Here is a 9,801-nt window from a genome sequence, read left to right on the forward strand (position 1 = left end):
AGTAATCTTTTGTAAACGTTAAACGAGTATTTTATAATCCCGTCTTTTGATTATGTAAATATAATATTTTAATCCACGCTAATATTTCCGCACAATCCTGTAACTCTGATTCATTTACAAAAACGGTACAAATATTTGGGTCACACGCCCAGGCCATAGTTTGGGGTGTGACATTATTGGCTTAGTAAAGTAATTGCTTGCTAAATTATTGCAAATGAGTTTCTTTGCTAAAGCTGGTTCTATTCAAATCTTTGTGTCAAACCATGTGAGTTAATCCTCTAATTATTTGATAGTTACATAAAGAATATATATATGTGTTAGGAGACTGTTATGTCATTATAATTGTTCTTTCATTTTCTTTTAGTTGGTACCAGATGACGACATGGAGTTTCGATATGCCTAATTACACAACTTCATATGGACATGTATGAAACAATATTGCAAATTTTGTAGTAATTCTCACATTAGTGATGTATATTTAAATTTGATGTTTTGTTTTTGGGTTCTTATTGAGGTAAAAATTCGTAAGGATACTGAGGTTCGGCTGAAAATAATTGGGACTAAAGTTGATGCCACTGAAATTGTGTGGTATAAGTTATTACAAAAACCCGGTTATTAAAATATATATAATTGTGGAGGTTGAAAGTATTGTTATGGTGTAAACAAGTTGTGCTCAGCATGCTAAAAGCTCGAATACCATAAACTAACAAAAAATATTATATAATATATCACGAGAGGGTTGATAAATTAGCAATAACGAGTACGCGTTGTAAATTCTTGTTTTCGTCGCATCGCGCGGGCACCTACTAGTATGTAGAGGTGCACAAATCGGTTTTTTGTGAAAACCGGTTCGATTTTTTTTTTGTAACAAAAAAACTGTTTTTTTTAACCAGGACCGGTCCAAACCGGTTTCAGAAGTCAAGTATTCCTAACCTATACATACCGGTTAGAACCGGTTTGTAACAAAACTGGTTATAAAAAACCGGTTTTTTAAAACCTGTTTTTAAAACCGATTTTTGAAACCGGTCTGCATAAACAAAAATAGGACAAACAAATCGGACTTTAAACAAAACTGGTTATAACAATATAAGGTAAGAGACTTTTAAACAAAACGAGCGTTCGATGGAAAGTTCGTTCATTTACATTTGTTTAAGTCCATTTTATGAATGGATGTTATTAAGAAGCTAGGCATTAATCCTTACCTGTAGTTATATTACCATGGTTGTGAAGAGCACCGTATGAATTTGTGATGAATGGTTATAAAACTAATATAACGCATCCTAAATTTAAGCAACCTTTCAGTTTGGTTCGTTCACACCCAGTCAAAAATATGTTTAAACTGCAAAAAAGCGAATAAAATCAAAACTCCATTTTCCTTAGGTTTAAACTGCAGAAACAAATAACCGCCTAAACTGATGTTTATATTGCAGCCACAATTACCTTTTTTCCCTTACTGAACTTTACAGCAGTGGCATGACTCCTTGCTGCAGTACCTTTAATATGCATCTATATGCATATTTGGAATGCAAATGTCAGTGGCATGACTCCTTGCTGCATTAGTTCAACAATTTAATATATGGAATGCTAATGTGACCAAATATTCATGACAACAGAGGAAAAATTTCAAACATATTCTTCTTAAAGTTCAAAACTACATATAAGTGGTAGAAAATTAATAATAACAATAATAATAGTAAGTGAAAACATCATACGATTAAGTCTTGGAACAAACGGTTACATACATAACTGGTTAAATCCACTACTAGTATACATTATTTTTAGTGGGACTAATATATGTCTTGATGATCGCGTTTAATCTTCTTCGTCCAAACCCGAACCCGAACTAGAACTATCACGTAAGAGTTCATCTAGTTCGGCTTCTTCTTCGGTCATTGGGGTAGTCAATCCAGCTTCAACCTCGTCAGCGTACACTTCGGCTTCGTAATCTAATTCTCCCTCAAGTGAGTGTATGTGTTGACATCTCTCTGCCGCATCCAAGTAATCTTTCAAGAAAATCGACATCTCAACCGCCTTTGGTGTTAGTCGAGTCCTCCTTATCGAAATCACCCTACCACTTACAGAAAAAGCATTTTCCGAAGCTACTGTGGAAGCTTGGACCGTTAGTAAATATCGGGCCATGGTGGCTAAGATCGGAAATTGATCTTCCTTACTTTTCCACCAAGCCAACAAATCAAAGTTTTTAAATTCGTGTGAAGTCATCGATCGTAGAAAGTTCGACCCAACATACCGACCGAGTTCGCTATTATTAGTGTTACCACGTTGCATTTGACTTGACTAATCAAACAACTGGTTATAAACATACAAATCTTGATCTTTCATATTTGATGAACCTTCGCCGAAATCGGCATTTCTCATTGACTCGTGAATGTGTGACGTGCAAGAACCATATTTTGATACATAAACATCAAACATCTGGTTAAGTTGAGTATTGAATTTGGCACTTGCGGCTAGTCCAAAGTTTGGTTCTTCGGGGGTGTTTAAATCCAACGCATTTGTAATTTTTTCAATCAAAGACTCAGTTCCAAAAATATTAAAACAAGGGTTTAAAACGGTGGCACAAGTGAAAACCGCGGGTAGTTCTTTAAAATATTTTCTTAATTTTTCCTTCATCGTATCCGCCATATCACAATATGGTCTACCTCTACCCGCCAACTCGTATAATTTTAAACACATTATAAACAAATTGTGAAGTACCGATGAACTTGTTGGGTAGTAAACCCCCGATAAAGTCTTTGTTGATGTTTTGAAAATTTGAAGCAATTGTGTAACCGATTCAATAAGATTCCAATTCGATGGGTGGTAAGAAGAAACATTTCCGCGACTCGACAAAATGTTATGAAATTCTTTTAAACTTTCTTTTTGCATAACAACTTTTTCAAACATGGTGCAAGTCGAGTTTCATCTATGAGCAACATCCCAATTGGGTCCGTAGCATACTCGACCCGCTTTACATTTTAATATATTTTGAATGTCTATGCGCATGACTATATATATGGCGCAACATTCTTTTGAAAGCTTCTTTTTGTTGTTCAATAACCTTTAAACCATCTTGAACGGCCAAATTTATGATGTGTGCGACACATCGACTTATGGAAAAAAAATACCTTCACAAATCGGTTTGTACTTTAATCTTAAAAGCGACACCGCAAGCGCATTGTTTGAGGCGTTATCGAAAGATATTGAAAATATTTTTTCTTTCAATTTGTAAGTTGCAATACATTTGTCGATTGCTTTATATATAGCTTCACCGGTGTGAGGGTAATCAAAAATTTTAAACAAAATCGTGTGTTTCATCATTTGCCACGTCGCCGGTTCAATCCAATGGGCGGTGACACAAAGATATGATTCGGGTGAACCGTGCGGTGCGGACCAAACGTCGCTGGTCAACTTAACAAGGGTTTCTAGTTTTTCAAAATAAGAAACTAATTCTTGTTTAGCATTTTTCCACAAACTTAAACAATCCCTCCTAAGAGTAGCACGACTTACATGGGTTTATCGTGGTTGGAGTGTTTTTTGAACCATATTTGTGTATCGTTGGTTGTCGAAATGGTTGAACGACAAACTTTTTTGGATTACAAACTTCGCCATTTCCTCCCTTACCATTTCGTAATTGTAGTCGAAAAGGGAAGCGCCTTCGCTTCCCATGGAAGCTTGACCGCTAGCGGCTTGTTGTTTCAACACCTTGCAATACGGTTTTTCGAAGTGATATCTCAATGAGGAGTTTGCCCCAATGGCGTAAAAACTGTTACAATAGTGACAACGCGCTTTTCTTGACCCGTTCGCCATCTCGCACATATCAAAATGTGATCAAACTTCGCGGTTGCGCTTTGTTGGAAAAACACGAACCACCGTTTCGGTTGTGGACTGGCCAACGTTGACCGAATCTTGACGACTAGAGCTTGCCATGCTCGTGTTGGTTGTGAGCGATTTTAAGATTTTTAGGAGATTGGAATATGGTGTGGTTGAACCCAAACACCCACCACCCTTATATAAAAAGTTGGAGATGATTTTTGGAAAAAAAAAAATAACAAAAACAACGGCTATATTTGTTGGCAACGGTCATATGTGATGAAGCTTTGGTGCATAAACTGGATAAAGACAAAAAAAAAGCTACTGCATGGTCGTAATTGCTGCAACTTTCATATTTGCATGCATGGTCATATTTGCATGCATAAATAATCATGCAACGGTCATATTTGCTGCATGCATTGGTTTTTAACCGGTTTTTTATATTTGTTAAGGATTAACCGGTTTTTTTCCTAAACTGGTTTTTTAACCAGTTTAGGAAAAAACCGGTTATGTAACTGAACCAGCAATATATAAGGGAAACCGGTATAAAACCGGTCTAACCGGTTGGTAACCAAACCGGTTATAAAAAACCGGTTTTCCATCCAAACCGGTTTCGGTTTTTTTTCGATTTCAGTTACATAATTAGTTTTTTTGTACATCTCTACTAGTATGTATGTATGTATGTATGTATGTGTGTGTGTGTGTGTGTGTGTATGTATATGTGTGTAACATCCTACTTTTGATAATAAATAAAAGAAATGTGTTTGTTTAAAAGTGTGTTAATATTAATTAAGTTAAATAAAATAAAAGAGTGTGGACTTGGTTAATGAAATATTGAATAAGGGGTGGTGATGGCCTTAGGTCCATGGGCTTAAGAGAGTATAAATACTCCTTAAACCTCCCTAAAACCCTCATTCTATCTCCTAGCCTCCCTACACACTCTAAAACACACACAAACCCTCTCTAATAATCGGTCAAGATTTAAGACCAAGAACCAAGCTTGGACTTGATCGATCTTGGTTATACAAGCAAGATACAACTCTAAAGTTTGCATATCAAAGTTAACTGTGGCCTTTAAGCGTGAAAATGTATGTTCTTTACACATAAAGATTATGTTTTTAAGAACGGTTTGCCCTAGGACTTAGTACCAAGGCAAATCGGGTATTGTAATACCATAAAATGTAAACTTGATGTTAAAATAGACTTAGTGGACTTGTTAGTATATATACGGTTCACTTAGAAACCCTAGATCTACTTAAAACGGGTTTGTAATCAATAAAGGTTGGAACTTTATTGATAAACGATCTAGATCTTGGCCTAGAACAGAAAAGAAAACGTTTGGAAGGTTATATGGCACTTATCTATGCGAATGGATGTTTGATATAAGGTGATAAACGAAAATAAAGGTGATAACCACCTACAGTGGTCGTATTCGAGTGGTGCCACAGTAGGTGTATTCGAGTGGGCAACCATTCTAACACAAGACCACCGTGGGTGTGTTTGAATGTGGCTAATATTCGAGTACAAACACACCTTGTCCACGTTCGTAAGGATAGAAAGAAAGGAAGGAAGAAATACATAAAAGAAATAAAATACAAGATTATATGCACAAGTCTATTCGAATCCTTGATCATTCGAATACAAGCTGTATGCTAACACATATCTATTCGAATACATGGAGACTCGAATACAAATTGTATTCTAACACTATGCCTATTCGAATCCATGATCATCTGATTACAAGTTGGTTCATTCGAATACAAGTGACAAGTTGTATGCTAATACAAGTTCTATTTGAGCGCATGTTCATTCGAATACAAGATTGCATATACAATCCTATTCGAATACAAAAAGGAAAGGAAGACAGAAAGGTTACATAAGTATGTTCCAATCGAATACCAAGTGTATTCGAATACCAATTATATTCGAATACAAAGTGTATTCGAATACAAAGTGTATTCGAATACAAAGTGTATTCGAATACAAAGTGTATTTGAATACAAAGTGTATTCGAATACAATGTGTATTTGAATACAAATGTATTCAAATGGGATGGAGACACTCAATTAGAATAGACCATACTTAACCATTTCTGGTGCAACTTAAATGAAGAGTATTGGGTTAGGAATTGATACATGTAATTGATATACAGTTAATTGTGCTCAGTTGAAGAAGGGGATTACGATAAACTCAGAAAGAAACAGGAGAAAGGTGTGTTTCTAGCCCCACTTCCTTGTTATGTTTCCGGGGCTGTGTGCATACTCAATGTGAACGTTAATACGCTTACCTTAATTGGTAAGCATATGCTATAATGATTGATGCGATAGTATGTATGAATGTTATGAGTGAATGCTTGTCGGTGCGTGAACGATCTTCGGATATTGCACGTATCGACAGGGAAAGTAATATGCCTAGTATGAAGTATGTATGTATGAAAGTACATAATGAAGTGAATATGTACAAAAATATGATTATATAAAGAAATGTATGTATGATTAAATGACGAATGGTAGTTATAGTTAAAAAGGGAACCGGCCCTAATAATGTCGGCGAATGTAAGGAACCGACCCTAATAATGTCGGCGAATGTAGGGAACCGACCCTAATAATATCGGCGAATGTAGGGAACCGACCCTAATATTATCAGCGAATGTAGGGAACAGACCCTAATAATATCTGTTAAGGTTATAGGGCGAATGCTCTTTAAAACGTATATGTATGATTGAAAGTATGTACGTATGTAAGAAAAGATGAGAATATATGTATCTTCGGATACGTATATATGTATGTATGTGAATGTAATGTATGTTACCTGATTAACTAGAACTCACTCAGCGTAGCTAACCTTTGGTATGCACGCAGTTGAGTAGGATGAGGCAGCTAGCTTTAGGAGGACACATGGTGGAAGAATAAGAAGCTGGCATCTGAAGACCCGTGATGTTTTTATTAAATGATGTTTATGTTTGAAAGACAAAAGTCGTTTGTTTAAGACAAGTTGTTGAAATGATATGAAATGTTTATTGAAGTTTTATATTCCGCGGAAGTTTTAATTAACTCTGATTTGTAGAACTGTGTTTAAGAGTAAATCCGACGCCAAAGTAAAGCTACCGGGAACGGGGCCTTACAATATATATAAACATGATCAAATACAATTTATTTATAACATGAAAACAGTGAGAACCAATTTGCTATTATCGTTAGGTTTATTTTTATAGGTGTTTGCCGTTATTTTTTGTTCGTGTTTGCTAATTTTCGATTATGAGACGTTATAAGTATTTGTTGATTTATATTTTGTTGTTATTATTAGATTTTTTTCTTTTGCTGTTATAAGTACTTGTTATTATTTTGTTCTTAATTTTGATTCTTTTATTGTAATTTTTAGGTTTTTTCTTTGTTATTTTAAATCGTTGTTTATGTAGATTGGTATTGTTTCTTTCGTTCTCATTTTTTTATATAAATTAGTATTATTTCTTACGTTTTCATTTTTAAGATTAAAATGTACATGGACCTCCCATATATATATATATATATATATATATATATATATAAGGGTTCAAATAAAAAAAAGTTGTTTCCTAGGAATGGTAAGAACCAATAGAATTTTGACATTTGGCATTAAAACCTATGGTGAAAGAATAATTCTAGGAAACTATGTCGGTTATAATGGTGAAAGAGTAATTCTAGAAAACTATGACGGTTTTTGGTAATTTTAAATCTCAACCATTGATTGATATGATCCAATGGCTATGATTTATTCTTAGTCTTCCTAGGAAACTACTTATTTTTAGGATAACCCTCCCATATATATATATATATATATATATATATATATATATATATATAGGTTTAAGTTCAAGGAAGAAATGATATTATTGCAAGAAATGTGAGAAGTCCAAACAATCAATCAGATTTTTTCTTTTACTTTTTTTATTTAATTATATGAAGGGGTATAATAGTAAACATATCAATTTTATTATTTTGGTAACTATCAATGATTTTTGGTAGTTTCAGTTTTACTAAATTATTATTTTATTTCTTTATTAATCTGTAAATAAAAAACATTAAAATTATTTTGGATTCAATTAATCACGCTTCTTTTTATCAGATCATATATATATATATATATATATATATATATATATTATTTTGTTTTATAAATGATTAATCTTCCAACAAAATGTAGGGTTTCCATTATCAAACATTTTGATTCACAAGTAAATCGATTACTGAAGATGATGATTTGGGTTGAATATTCACATAATTCGATTGAATCTACATGTTGATTCACAACTAAAATGATCACGATCATACATCTTTGAATAGTATTCCTACACATATTATATACAATATAAATTTCAAACCATACAAAATCATATACACTATCAACATTCAACAAAACATTATTTTTCGTCCTTTTTGACCATACCAAAACAATCAACTCAATATTTGCATAATCTTTAAAATCATATATATTCAATATCCTCTTTTGAACCAAGAACCTTTAATATATCATCTCTTTTCATGTTTTTGCTTGCGAGTAAGATCTTCATCGAGTTTTCTTTTCTTGCTTTTTTTACCTAAGCTCAATAGTTGTTAATCCTACTTCATTGAATTCTGTGCAAAACCACGACCCGAATTTCTTATCGATGCTCCGTATAAGTTTCAATAGTTGTTGATCCTAGTTAGTCAAGTCTTCTGCGAAACCATAATCATAACTTTTTATATACAACTAATGTCACACCCTCAAAATCCACTAACGGAGTTTTACCGTCAGAGGGTGTGAACTGGCAGGATCGGAATCATTAGTTATAACCAAACCAAAGAAAAACGTTTAAATGAAAGTAAGTGCGGAAGCGTAAAACCTTAATTCAAAAGTTGCGTCACGCAGGACGACTTAAAACCAAATGTAACTGTTAAAATTAAGTTTGCAGAATAAAAGTGTTTTCATTAATGCATGATCCTAAACCGCGCGCCCGCCTCGGCTTCCTGAGAATAACATACTAAAAGTGTCAACACAAGGTTGGTGAGTTCACAAGTAAAATAAAATAAATCGTTTAGCGTTTTGCGTAACCTCGTTACGACGTTTAAATGTTGCGTAACCCCGTTACGACGTTTGAGTGTGTAACCACGTTACAGCGTTTGAGTGTGTAACCACGTTACAGCGTTTAAGTGTGTAACCACGTTACAGCGTTTAAGTGTGTAACCACGTTACAGCGTTTAAGTGTGTAACCACGTTACAGCGTTTAAGTGTGTAACCACGTTACAGCGTTTAAGTGTTTTGCATTACCAGATAGTGTTATGTCAAATTATATATCGATAGGTAGATAATCTACAACAAGTATCGCTAAGTGGTTCGCGACCGAAGCTGACTGTTTATCAAGTGCCCGTCACCAGGTCCTCCAGACCATGGTAAGTGTTAGCCAAAATTTACACCCACTCAACCTCCAGTTGAGCTTAGCGTCGGGTGGGGTTTGTCAAACCCAGTAGTACTACCCAAAAGTGACTCGCTATTCCAAATATTAACCGGTCCGATGTGTGGGACTTCAAATGTTACGTATGCCGCTTAGCCTTTACAAGTGATATATAATTTATAACAAAATCTTTCATATGCGTTTATCTCAGAAAATATGTTTATCGGAGTATGTTATCTCCCCCAAGTGAAAAACGTTTGAAAACAGTTTAAGAGTGGGGTAAGTGAACTCACTGTTTGCGAAGAATATCCGATCTAGATCACCGAGTGATGCGCGTCGTAGAAAACTCTCTAGCGTTCTAAAATAACAAAGAGATTTTCTAAGTATCGGAATGTTTAACGAGTCTCTAGACTCGGCACATAATACCTATGCACGTAACATGTTTCGTGTTTCGTTTGTGAATCGTGTGTGACTTAAACAAGTAAAATTGTGATACGATACATGAGTGAGCAATTACTTTCGTGTCACGTATTAATAACATACTTATTAGCAATTATTCCCGTAGGGGCATTTTGGTCAAC

The sequence above is a fragment of the Bidens hawaiensis genome, unplaced genomic scaffold, assembly GCF_021521415.1.
Source record: "Bidens hawaiensis isolate Kalapana, Puna unplaced genomic scaffold, B.hawaiensis_p1.1 tig00021325_1, whole genome shotgun sequence".
In the NCBI taxonomy this organism is placed as follows: Eukaryota; Viridiplantae; Streptophyta; class Magnoliopsida; order Asterales; family Asteraceae; genus Bidens; species Bidens hawaiensis.